Here is a 14,110-nt window from a genome sequence, read left to right on the forward strand (position 1 = left end):
TCTACTGTCGATCGCTTAGTTTCGCTTAAGGTTGAGTATTGATCGCTCTTTAAGCCATTAGTGCCTGTCACAGCTTTCATATCGTCTGTGTAACCTGTTTTATGAAAGGTATGTCGTGTTTTGTGGGCTTTTTTTATCGGTCGTACAACGTGTCGAAACTACCGTAGTACTAATAGCAACGAATGATCCTCCGAAAATTTAGTTTGTAATTCCTTTTGAATTGGATAGAGTCTTCATATTAACTAACTGGTAAGATGGTTTATTTTTTTAGCTAATAAAATCGCCCAAAAATTAATGTGTGGGTTATAATCACCAATGTTCTGTATGTATATATACATAATATACCATTTCATTTGCACGTCTGCTGATAGAATGCTCAACAGTAGAACCAGAGCGTTAATATAATCCAGGTGATGTGATCAACAAAAGGTATGACTTGGCATTTTATTACTAACTAGTTTCATACCGCACAAGAAGTGCGGCACTCCTCACTTCTCACTTCTCACTTCTCACCTCCGCACTTCTTGTGCGTTATGAAACTAGTTAGTAATAAAATGGATTATATATAATATATATATTTAGCCAAGCCCAAAAGCGGAACTCCTCAATTATTAAGTTCTTGTTTACAGTCATTTATATAACCAGTCCAGCTTTTGAACAAATACACTTGTCAAGGAAAACTTGCTGGCGTGTAACCGGCTTTATTTTTCATCACATGGTGACAATGTCCAAATATGGTCATAGCGCGCTCAATATTCGTCGTGAGTAGTCAACAGATATCCTGCGATATACGTAATTTTGTGTGTGACGGAGAAAAATGGTAGTTTTTCCAGCTTTTTTTCCCAATAAACGTAGAAAATTGTGCTTTGTCATCAATGAGTTAAATAATAAATCTCGCAGAATATCGCCTGATTTTAGCCAACTCGGCCTACAGCCTCGTCGGCTAAGTATCAGGTGATATTCCGCACGATTTCGCAGGATAATTAACAATTATTCCATGAGCGCGCGCTGGATATGAGATGGTAAATAGCCAACGAGGCGCGTAGCGCCAAGTTGGCTATAACCACTCTCATATTAAACAAGCGCGAATGGAATAATTGTTTTATTAAATTCCTTAAACTCCAAAAGTTTGGAAGTACGAAATACCAGCGAAAAAAGAGAGAAAGTCCTAGCGAAATCGAAAAAAGTTGATGAAGATGCGATGTTGTGTAATACCTCGTGGTCAGACAGACGCAGGCTCATCACAAAAACATTTCTTACCTTTTCGCGTATCTCTAAGCTTCGAAATTGATCCAAACCACAAAAACGTTTTTCTTTTGCTTTATGCCGAAAGAAATTTCGCTCTCTGGCGTAAAAATTTTTAGTTTAGCAACGCTACGCGCAATCATTTACCATGTAAGGTCAAACTAAGGTATATGAGCTGATAACCGAGATTGAGTGAACCAATCACAGCACGAGAATTGCATTATCCGAGGTTGAGAATTTAATAATTGTTAATTATACGCTCGAAGAACGTATCGATCCACAAAAATAAAAACCATACTTCAGGTAAGTTAACTTAATCACGAGAACAAAACACTGTCTTTTAAATTGTGTTTTCCCTTCGCAAAATAAATAATATTTCCTGCATGGTAACGAGCAAACTGCATTTTCTCTGTCAATGTCTTCAATAGACACATCGCAGAGATTTATAACATACAGAAACTATTAAAACTGTCAGTGAAGGTCCACCCAAAACAGAATAATTTCCTTTGGTCACGGGCGCAATGAATTTGGAAATGTTAAGAACAGCGGCCGGAGAAAGCAACTCCAGCCACTATTTTGACTGCTTGACAGGCAACGCTATTTGATCGGACACGTATCAGGGCCGCCCAACGTCAATTTTCGGAAAATATCTGTTCGGAAGACGATTTGAGATCTAGAATTTTCGGAACATTTGTTGCAAAATTCCTTGCTTGCCTGCCTATCCTATGATTTTCGAACATCTAAAAAATGATACAATTGCCCATTTTGAACGGATTTTTTACCCTAAAAAGGTCACCTAGAATTTTCGGATCACTAGACCTTCAGCTAGGGAATCCGAAAAGATAAAAATTTTTAGGGGATAAAAATATGCCTATACCTACCGTTAAATACTAAAATACGTTTAACAATGCTATGTTTAAGTGGTTTTGAACTATATTCTCGTTGGGTGCCCCTGACGTATTTGACAAAATCCGACAGCATATGTGTGGAATTTGATCGAGCGGTTAATTACAACAGGGATGTCGCAAATATTATTGCACAAAAAAGAAATGGAATACGAATCAGGCCGTTAGCTTATGAAATTAGAGCTTATTTGCTTAAGACCATAAAAATTGGTCATCGCCCTTTTTTTAACTGAATGGAAATTACGCTTACTTTGAGCTTAACTTCTGTAAGCAAATTGTTGTTTTGCTGCCGTGCCTTCCAGCTCTGAATTTCTCATTCACGTTGCCTTTGCCTGTTTATTCTAGCCTTCTCTATTTCCGCTCCTCGACGTTCTTCGCTACAATTTTGCCTCCGTTCTCTATCCCTAACTCGCTCCCTTAATTGGCGATCCTCTTCGCTAGCTCTTTGCCTGTTCATTCTTGCTCTCTGTCGCTCTCTTTCCTTATGCTCTTCACATAAACCCTGTCTTCTGCTTATTGCATTTACTCTGCTGTTACCTTTTGGCACGATAGCTATCGTCTACGGTTTTTCTCAAGATTAAACCTTTACAACCAACACAAATCGTTCAGCTAAACTGGCTTTGATTGAGCATAAAATCCCCTTAAAAAACCGACGACGCGGACTTCAATAGACGGAGACGTCAACATGATTTCCCGCCAGAAAAACCCGGGTTGCCTAATGCAACGGTGCCACGCGATTTCTCGGCAAGAAAAATTGCCCAAACATTCTTGTCCCCAGAGGCTGTCTTGCCCCCCCCCCCCCCCCCCACCTCCACCCCGACGGTCTGTACGGGCGTGCGCTTACGTCATAACCAAAATTTCTCGCATCGATGGATTGAAAATACTTAGCTTACTTTTTCGCGCGTTGTTTTCGTTTTGAATGCTGTACGGCAAAAACGCGAATCTTCCCGCCATTCCAGCAGTGCGACATTTCACGTACTTAGGCTCTGCCCACAGGTATCCGGATATTTTTTAATCCCTTACTTCTTCTTTCCGGATCAAAAAATATTCCCATCCACACGTAGCGTATTCAAATCGAATTCCGGATTCACTGTAGTACTCAGGACTCTTCAAGGAAACAGAGGCAACTGAGCATGCGCCGTAAAAAAATACTATTGCCCTCGGCAGCCATCTTGAGAATTGATTTCACGGTAAGGAACTGGGCTCGATCTTGTTACGTCATTCGGATAAAAAAAAATTCCAGATTTAGCGTCCACACTCCGGATTCATAGCGGATTCAAAAATATCCATTCTGGAGAGCGTATTCATATAGTTCCGGATTCGCCAGTGAATTTGCCGGATACGTGTGGACGGAAGGCTTATCCGGAAAGAAAAAGTTGCTGATTCAAAACTATCCGGATATGTGTGGACGGGGCGTTTAGTAACACGAAGTTGAATGGACGATGACGATGACGTCATAAACAAATCCAAAATAATGCATTAGTCAATTGAAACCCCCAACCCCCCACTCCCCGGGCCTGGGGCACACAGGGAAATGATAGGGACATATAAGAACTTTTGCCGAAGATATCTGTCCCCTGGGGGGGGGGGGGATTAGATGTGTTTCGCGTCTTCAGTATGTCCCCACCGCGCCGGGGGTCGTGTCGTATCTCATTGAAAGGGCTTCAGGATTGGTCAAAAGAACAAGAGAACGAACAAAGATAGCAATGGATTTAGCAAAGAAAAAATTGGGAAGTACAACACTACGCAGCCAATGAGTATTGTGTTCAACAAGAGGTACGACCCGGGAGATTTGACTTTGGTTGAAAAAGACTGGTGCCGAAGACTGTAGAGATTTACCAGCAGCTCGTACGTACCCCGGCCTCCTAGTACTGTCATCAAGAAAACCTTTGAGAAAGCTCACAAAGAGGACGGGGACTTGACCTCAGAAGAGGTAGAAGATCTTGCTAGGTAAACTCTTCTGAGTTCTGAAGACGTGGAAATCTTGATGCTGTGAGGAGCCGACGAAAGGCTGGTGCGCGTATTTGAAAGTCATATTCTTACGGGTTTCAATGAACTAGGGCATAATTATTTTCTTAACCGTGGTGGTCCGAAATATAAAATCTGTGATTTAAGATGACAACAGTACTGTAGGTATACACAACAACAGCTGAAAGCTAACCAATTAAAAAATCTTAGACCTAGTTGCTGGAAACATGGATCACAATATTTTTAGACCATTAATGAAAACGATGTAAAAATCGGTTCAAAACCTATTTATTGCCGTAGAAATGTGGTACAGTAACGGAAAACTAAACATACAGCGTTTGGCAGTCGGCGTTCTCCAAAATATCTCTGTTACGATCAACTCATTGCAAAGGAAGACTTCTGAAACGGTGGATCGGATTTTTCCCGAGCGAATACATCCATTGCCGTTTTGTTGTAAGGAAAAAACACCAAATTTCAAGATAATTCGATTTAATTTATCCGAAAAAGGAGCATCCTTAGAACTTTCAGTTCGCCAAATATATTGTTTTTTCGTTATAGAAGGGCTGTTAGCCTCTAAGGTCAGGGATATTATCAAGAATTGCGAAGGGGACTGCCGAAGCCCTTGTCAAATCAAATTCGCTTTTTAAATAAAACGAAGGAATACAAGAAATAGAAGAAAAGAACAAAATACAGAGTAAGGAGAAAAAAAAAACTTACAGTGACCCCGACGTGACTTGAACACGCAGCCTTCTGATCTGGAGTCAGACGCGCTACCATTGCGCCACGGAGTCCCCACTTAGTAACCTGGCTATAAATAAATATTTTATTATTAGTTTCGACGCAGGAGTTGGTCTGCAATGCGTGCTTGCTAATTGGACATTGCCGGGAAACCATTAGAAACAATAGACAAATAGACAAATAGAAGCTTTTCAAATATCTTCTTTCGAGTTAAAGATACATGCAAACGTACTTTAAGCCTGGTTTCCATATGATCACGTCCGGATCGCCCCACTCGTTTCAAATAACTGTTCAGAGGCGATCAAGGTCGTCTCAGTCGCCCGGGTAGTTAGCGTTCGTCTTGGTAGTGTTTCCATATAATCGTCCCGATCTCCTCTGAACATTATTTGAAACGACAGGGGCAATCTGGATGATCATATGGAAACCAGGCTTTATTGTACTCTGAATTAAAATTTATAATTTAGACGCTTTATAATTATAATTCGAAACTTATCAAATTTTTATGCGCATTTCATGTGGGATCCAAAAAAGTTATTGTTTCTCTGTGTGTGTGTTATTAATTTGGGTTCGGGCGAGGAAGGAGGTTTGTTCAGTTTTTCTTTAAGTATTTAGCATCCCTAAGTCTTGTCAGAATCTTTTTTATATCTGCATTATTCATTAAAAACAAAATTAAAACACCTGTATCGAAGAAAATAGCATCTGAGCTCAACAAGCTGTCATTTCACCAGCCTCGCAACTTAATACTCATTAGAAATGTACTTTAAAAGTTTCATGTTTTGGGGTTCATAACCTGTTATGCGGCGTCTTTTAAGAATAAGCTCGGTTGACTCCCGAGGTAAGAAGATATATTAATCCGTTATAAAAGTTAGCCTTGGACAGACAGCCCAAAATGATTTAATGAAAAAAGTCTTGCTCAGCTGGGGGACTTGATTCATCGAATTCTTTCATCTCGATTTCGTTCCTTAGAAGCGGTGTAAATTTAATTGAATATTACGATTTTAATTTTGCTGGCGAAAGCAACATGCAAGTCTCGGTTAAGGCAAAACTACAAGCAACAACTGAACTCGCTGGACAGGTTTGAAGGTTTTTTTCTTATAAGCATAGATACTATTCACGCTACAGAATAGCACTCAGCTTAACGAGGAAACTGCAAACACCGAAATCTTCCGCAGTGGAGGAAAAAAATTGAATTTTGTAACACTGAACTGCAGGCTCCTTGAGCCTTTGAATTCTTCAAGAGACGCACTGTCACGGGTCTAGGAAATCTTTGTTATCAGCGAATAGCGTCCAGTTTTTATTTGAACCATTATGAGTTATTACCAGCAACCTTGTTATCAACCTCCACACTATTACCCATCTAGCATGAGAGATGGCGCCGATTTTCATAGAGAACTGCCCCCGCCAACAGCAGAGGTTTTCACAAGTCAGCCTTATCATCCCTATCCTATGGTAGCACCGCAAAGCACAGTGTTTATTTACGACGACCAGCCAAGTTTTCGTAGTCAAAGGGATGAAAGTTTACTAGCTGCACTCTGTGCTGCTTGCTTGTGTTGTTGGTTGCTACCGCCTTATCCCACATGGCATTGCTAAGGCATTTATGGGACAGTTTGGGCCTCTATGGCTCCTAAAAAGTTCTGAGTTACCAGAAATTTTGTGCATTACTGAAAGTCGTCCTTTCAGCCATAACAGCAGCTCTGTGGTCAGTGGTGACGATAGGATCTTGTTCGTATCTTGCTCTACATATAATAATTAAAGATTTAGCCATAGTTTGATTATCAACATGAACATTTTAATAGCATTTTAATACCATCAAATATGAGATGACAAATATTAAATCTCATTCTGTCGCAATTTCGCTAAAGATGGCCGCAGAAAGTACTAAAACTTCCAACACTTGTGCGTGTAATTGACGGTAAGTAAATATGAAGTGGTTTTAATTTAATTAGTTCGCAAACCGATCAAATTTGCATACCTTGTCATATGTTAGATTTTTGTTACTGTTTCTATATTGGTGTAACAAAACAGTAATAACCTTTGTAAAAAATCAACAGAGAAAGTCCGGCAAAGCAATGAAATAATGAATAGGATATAGCTTACTACCGGGTGAAGCCAAAACCCACCAGCATCAGTTGAATGTTTTACTGAAGAATAGATGGAATACATTGTAATAGATTACTAGCCTATGTATATTGTTGGAGATTCACGGGCTCCTACAAAACATTGAAGGCGTCGGTAGAATAAACTTTAATTTAATACAGCATGCTATTTAAAATTAAACAGGTGTACAAAAGTATTTTTAAAAATTGTCGGGATTTCAAAATAACTTAGGAACTTTTCCAAGGCAATTTGTTTTGACGGGTGGTGACTACTAAGGGACCTCGGTCAGGAGACCAGGGGCCTGTTTCTCGAAAGTCCCGCGTAACCTTTCGGGCCCGAAAAGCCAGTCGTCAAACTGCAATCTGCTTAGTTTGAAAAGCTTATCCTTTAACATGTTTTTGATGTAAAAAAAAAAAAAAAAAAAACAAAGAGTATTGCGAAGTTTGATGGCCTAGAACCTCGGCGTTGCGAAGATATAAAGGGAATTGTAGCACCCGAAATAGGCCCGAAAAGTTTCAGTACTTTTGAGAAACAGGCCACAGGATTTGGAGATTTCATAGCTCAGTTGGTAGAGGACGTAGAGCATTGCATTGGCATGGCGGAGTTCATAAGTTCGAAGATCACGATAAAGCAGCCTGAATTTTTCATGTGTCCGACAAAATGGCAGTTGCTTACTGAATTGTCCTGTTAAGAACGACGATCATTAATAATAATAATAATAATAATAATAATAAGAAGAAGAAGAAGAAGAAGAAGAAAAAGAATAATAATAATCATAATAATAATAATAATAATAATGATAATAATAACTCATACGCTTTTATAGCGCCTTATCAAAAGCTCTAAGGCACTTTACAATCAATACAAAGTAGAAACTTAAAAATAAAATTCAAAGCAGTAGAATCAGGTAAAGGCGAATTAAAGAGAGTCAATCAGAACAAAAATGTCTTTTAAATGTTTTAAGACTCTTTTTAAAAGCATAAACACTTGAGGCTTGAGTGATTTGCTCTGAAAGGCTATTCCATAGCTTCGGGGCACAAATTTAACTGAAAAGGCTCGATCGCCATTTGACTTTTAATTAGCGCCTGCGGAATCATGTAAAAGGTTTAAACTTAATGAGCGCAATGATCTTCCAGGTGTAAACCGGTGAAGTAGCTCACAAACATAATCAGGGGCTAAATTGTTCATGGCTTTAAACGTGAGGAATAAAATTTTAAAGATGATTCGTTGCTCAATTGGGAGCCAACGAAGGTCTTTCAACAAAGGTGTGACGCGCAAGCGCCAAAACAAGTTTACTTCCTCGTTTTACCGTTTTAAATTTAATTTATTCGTCCTTGGCGCTGGACGGCGGCACATTCAAAGAGACTAACGGTTGCTCGCAGTGGTTTCTCTACCCGGAAGCGTAGGAGAAACCAATTGCTCGCAGGGTAAAACAGTAGTTACTTGACGTTCAAAATTAAGATGATTGTCAAAGACAACACCGATATTACTGGCAGATGGATTGATGATGGATCCATCATGAGCTGAAACAGACGGAAAGGAAATAGAAGGTAGATGTTGAGGACTAATAATTAAAAGCTCTGTCTTATCGCCATTCAACTTCAGTTTGTTACATGACATCCAAGACGCAAGGTCATGGATGGATACAAGCCTCATCTATACGGGAAACCACAAAGGATCAGTTTGGTGTAGCCATAGTTAGCAGAATCAAAGGAAAAATTAATTTGCGATTCATCCGCATAAAAATGAAATTCCATGTCGCGCTTCCTAATAATCATATCCCCAAGTGGAGATGTATATAACAAATGATTGGGCCAAGGGCAGATCCCTGCCGCACGCCATACACATATCGTGCGATGAGGAATAAGCCCCATTAATTTTTACAGGCCCGGTTGCTGAAAGCATGGTTAGCTCTAAACCAGCGTTAAATACCATGGAAACGTATAGGTTTTGATACCTCTTGACCAACGGTTAGCGCTAACCAGGCTTCGAGCAACCGGCCCCAGATTGACTTCGATTTGACAAATAAGACATGAACCAAGAAAGCGCTTCGGATGTTAAAACGATTTTCCAGTCCGTAGAGTTAAACTGAATGATCTACAGTGTCGAATGCAGCAGACAAGTCTAGTAGCAACAGGACAAAAGGTCGCCGATTATCCAGAGCCATTAAAATGTCATCCTGCACTTTGAGGAGGGCGGTCTCGGTGCTGCGCTTTTTCTTATAGGCAGATTGGAAAACCTCCCAAAATGGTTGTCATCAATGTAACTCATAAGCTGAACAGCTACCGCCCTTTCAATCATTTCGTATTCTTTAGTATCATTGTACTTTACAATGCCTATTTGACAAATTTATACCTTACAAATCCCTGATAAAACTGAGGTGTAACTTTTTTTACTTTTGATTTTATGAAAATTAAATAGACGGACGGTCCACGTACCCAATACTCCATGCAAGCAATAAGCTACAGTAGTTTGAAGATTTAGTTTAAAAACACATGCGGGTGATTTTTTCGATTATCGAAATTGCTGAACCAATTTGCATTTAAAGATCTTACGGTTTGTTTTCATCCCGACGCCCGCATTTTTTAGATACCGCATGAAGGAATGACATTAACGACGTAAGTTTCGACGAGAAAATCAATTTCCGATGATGCAATCAGTGCGCAAACACCACAAAAATGAAACGACGTCAACTGATGTCACATGAATCTTTCTTGTCACGCAAGGTTCCCACAAAGGGCTATGATTGGGGGAGCCCCAAGAAAACATAAACGATGATTGGCTTCAATGAAGTCTGTTGCGTGACGAGAAAAGAGAACCTACGTGTACCCGAAATCGTCGCTTCGCTCTTCCTATTTCTCGGCGGTCATTAATTTTGGATACGAAGGTGAGTACTTACGTGCTTTATGAACGTTCGGATTAGGATATTAAAAGATTTCAAAAAGTGTATAATATGTATAATATGGGAAGCGAATGGTTGTTTTCGAATTGAATATTATGCAATATGAAGTTTGCTTTGCTATTTGAGGTTGATGTCTTGAAAGTGCGATGAAATATATATATCGACGTTAGAAATGTTTCATTAAAACGTAAGAATAGTATTTTCACCTTTATGCTTAGATCAATTAGCAAGTCGTTAAATCTAAGGCCCACTATCGCCTGTATGTTTGTAGGGAGATTGTTTTATTGTTGGAATCAGGGTGTGAGCGAGCAGCCGCTCAAACGGATCGTACTCAAGGTTGCAAGCTACATTACAGCACAATGAGTTATTCGACGGCACCACCACCTTACAATCCAGGTGTACCTCCTCAAGGCAGCGCTGGGATGGGTTTCGAGCAGTATCAACAAGCTCCAGGCGGAACTTATCAACCGCCGCCATATTCAAGTTATCCGTATCAAGCTCCTTATCCGCAGCAACAGCCAGGCTATCAGCCGTATGGCCATCCTCAGCCTGTCTACACGCAACAACCCAATACTGTTTATGTCTATGACCGTCAGCAGAGGCGAAGGAGTAACGACGATGCAGCAGAGTGCTTCCTGTGGGGACTTTGTGCGGCTTGCTTGTGTTGCTGTTTGCTCGACAACTGACTACCCCTTGTAAACGTTTTATTATTTCATCTTTAAAGCAGGACTGATGCGGAAAACAAAAACTATTCCTGTAGCCGTAACTTATCGGTAGGAAGGCAGTACTTTTCGTGATTTTTAAGACTTTAAGGATAATAATTATAAATTATTTTAATTTTCACGTTATATTTGAATAAATTAGCAGGTTCCAAATGATGACCAAGACCGCGATTGGCTTGTCAGAACTGGCAAGTCATGCACATCTCTTACACAGCACACATTATGTGGTCATAACCTAAAAATAACAAGAACTTTAAGTGATGTTTTTTATTATCCTGCATAGCATTCGCTTTTTCCTCCTTGCCTTTGATAGACATTTCTTAGCTTCTGGCTCCAGAAAATGTTCTTTTGATATTCAAATTCGCCAACGAACGAACTGAAAGGTCATCTTCGATGAAAAGAAAAACGTAGACATATTCGTGATAGTCGGATTCAGATAATGCAGCAATCAAGAGCAATCTGGATTTTCTTCTGGTGACTCGTGGGGCACTTTCAGAGAAGCTCAAGAATTATGTTGTATTTAATACTATGTACTGTTTAAGAAACGAGTGGGAGTGTTTTATCGAGTTTAAACCATGAGGCGCCAAGTGGTTTTATAAACACGACCTGCAAGTTTATTCATTGGTTGCACTCACGTGATAAGACAGCCGTGTTGGTGCCAAAACAGTAGAAAACAGTAGCAATGCGACATCCAAGTGCAATCAAAGAATTGAACAGCTTTAAAAACATTCTGCGACAAGCATGCCCCTCTGGGGTCCAAACAAAGGCTCAAAGGTTTAAATTGCGAGAGAAGAACATTAGCATACAAGAAAAAAACAAGCTAAGCATTATTAGTATGCTTTATATAAAGAATTCTAATTAGGAGTGTTAATTTTAAAGCTCATGTGCGTCACGTTATGCTGTTTCGCTCATGACTTGTTAATGGCTTTTGAATGGTGTAATAAATGACAACTTATTTTTTGTTTTAAACGAATGGTTCCATAGTATGTGCCAAATAATTAATTATAACCAGGAAAGAACGTTGAATAGTCTCGGGAGTCCTTGTGAAGAGATCTAGATTTCTGTTGTGAAATAGCCTGGCTGTGATACCTTCTTGCGGATTTTTACATGTAAGCGAAGGTGGAGAGTGTTGCGTTGCGAGGAGTGCTGTGTTACATACGGCATTGTGTGAAAAGCCACTAAAAAAATAACTTTGCACCATCTTGAATATTATGCCATTCAGCTGATTGGTTGTTTGTTTTGGTCCATTGTTTTCTGAGCCAATCCCGAGAGCCGTTGTAATAGCTGCTTGCTGACCCATTACAGCATAATGTTCCTGTTGTACAGTGGGGGTGAAGTATCCTTATAACAACTATAACAGGATTGGTGCGAACATGTTGTACATAGGGCTGCGAAGTGTGCAAGCGGGTGTTATGGGGTTTGAAGGCGAAATAAAAATAAATGGTTAAGTTATGTATGCCGGCTTGCATTGGCGATTTCATGTTTTATACATGTGCTAAACTGCGCATAGTTCCTTCCCGCACGATTATTTTCTCCTTTTAAATCAATAATATTGCTTTGTGGCGTTGTTTTTGTCCGTGGCGTACAATTCAACAGTTCAGAGTACGTCAAGTTTTGATTGTGAGCAAATACAAGTGCATGCTAACCAGGGAAGCAGTTGCACTTGTTTGGGGGTGGTTTTCGAATCGATGTGTGTTTAAGAGGTCTTCATGCGATGAGTACACTAAAGCTCTCTGTGATCTCGGGATCGAGGGAAGGGGACGGGGGAAAGGAGAAAGAATGGAGAGCGTGAGAAAACGTGTTATCGCATGAAGTTAAGATTGAGTGAATTGGGTAGCGATAAAGAGGAATTTGGATTTTGTTCCGATGACTCAGTTTGGCATATGCTTTCAGTTTATTGCAGGGAAGTTAAACAATGCTAGCTCTTTTTAAACTTTCGTGCGGCTTTTGTGAATGGACTCGGAAAACAGCAAATCAACTACGAGGAAAGCTAACGTTGTGCCTGAGAGTGAAAGAAACGACAAGAAAATTAATGCATTCAGTACACAGTGGAATCTGCCAACTATCAGAGAGCACGTATGAGAAGACACTACCGACCAATACCCGTCGTAGGCACAGTGCCTCGTAGGATCTTAGAAAAAGTCCTCCGGCACCCAAGGGATATTTTTACGCAAACAATCATTTAGCCCGGTGGACCCGTCTGGCTCGGTTTCCGAGATCTTGCCTTACCCCTAAATATTTTGTGAAAACTTTGGTGCGCTCTGAGAGGCCGGGCTGGCTCGGTTACCGAGATCTCAGTTTTTCCAACCGGGATCTCGGTAAGCGGGCTGGAAATTTTGCCATATGAACACTTCATCCCGGTTACCGAGAGGGAAATAATGCAATGCACTTCCGTGATAGAACGGACATTACCGAGCTGTTAATTATCTTTTCTTCGATAATGAAGCTTGGTATAGTTTTATTTGATAGTTAACGCAAAGTCAAAAGAAATTCGAGGTTGTTTAAACAAAGAAAATCGAGAAATTCTCGCCAGGCTTGTTCGTTCGATTTCACGACTGAATGGTCGCATCACTAATTCATCTCGGAAAGCGGGCTGAAAGTCGCCATATAAACAGAAACAAATTTCATCTCGGCGGGTCTAATTTGCAGGTCGCAGGTTGCAGGTCTCGGGTTGCAGGTCATTGTTTCACCAATACAGAAAGTATCCTAAACATTCTTAAAAGCTAACCTGAGGCCTAAGGTTAGCTTTTATGAATGTTTAGGATACTTTTTGTATTAGTGAAACAATGACCTGCAACCTGCGACCTGCAAATTAGACCCGCCGATTTCATCTTGGTAACCGAGCCATCCCGGTCAACTGGAATCATGTGAAGAGGCCCTTAGGCCCTGTTTATTACAAGCTGGTAGGGTAACCAGGGTTATCCTAGCAGGAGGGTCAAACATCGCCCGGGTTTACAAGCAAATTTTCACAGGTAGGGTTACCCTACCACCCGGGACAACTTTACGTGCTTGGTAACCGCCAGCATCGCAAGCACAATGGAAAAGTTGTCCCGGGTAGGCGAGTTGTCCATAGCAGAGCGTTTACTCACATAGGGTTACCCTAGCGCCAGGATAACCCTAGCTGCCTTGTAAACAAGAAGAAATCTGTGAGCGCTTGGATAACCACCCTAGCACTAGGGTTACTCTACCTGCTTGTAAAAAGGGCCTTAGTGTCTTGTAGGGAAGGGGCAACCTTGGGTCCGCGTGCCGAAATTTCGCGATTAAATTGATTTTGTTTCATTTTCGTCATACATTAGTGACCTTTGGGTTAGATCACACGTACACCTTCTAAAATTTTGGGCACGCACGTAAAGCAAACACTAATACGGGTGCCTAGGGTCAGAGCGACAACAAAGAGAACGCAAAAAAAAAAAAAAGTGCTAACAGCACTACGATCAGTGATATTTTAATTTGCATAAAAATGTCAAATGTTAACATTGTTGCTTTCTGATCTCATTTACCTTCTATATTTTGAGGTGTGTAAATAGCTTTCC

General features: G+C 40.4%; 1 long non-coding RNA gene and 1 other non-coding gene across 2 annotated transcripts; one reads left to right on the forward strand and one right to left on the reverse strand.

The window, feature by feature from the left end:
- Positions 1-4,837: 4,837 nt before the first annotated feature.
- On the reverse strand, positions 4,838-4,909 carry Trnaw-cca (transfer RNA tryptophan (anticodon CCA)). Its single transcript has one exon. It is a non-coding gene; the product is annotated as a tRNA-Trp (tRNA).
- A 4,803-nt stretch (positions 4,910-9,712) lies between these two features.
- Positions 9,713-12,031, forward strand: LOC137998879 (uncharacterized). Its single transcript, XR_011122839.1, has 2 exons — positions 9,713-9,840; positions 10,127-12,031. It is a non-coding gene; the product is annotated as an uncharacterized lncRNA (long non-coding RNA).
- Positions 12,032-14,110: the final 2,079 nt, after the last annotated feature.

This window comes from Montipora foliosa, chromosome 4 (genome assembly GCF_036669935.1).
Source record: "Montipora foliosa isolate CH-2021 chromosome 4, ASM3666993v2, whole genome shotgun sequence".
NCBI lineage: Eukaryota > Metazoa > Cnidaria > Anthozoa > Scleractinia > Acroporidae > Montipora > Montipora foliosa.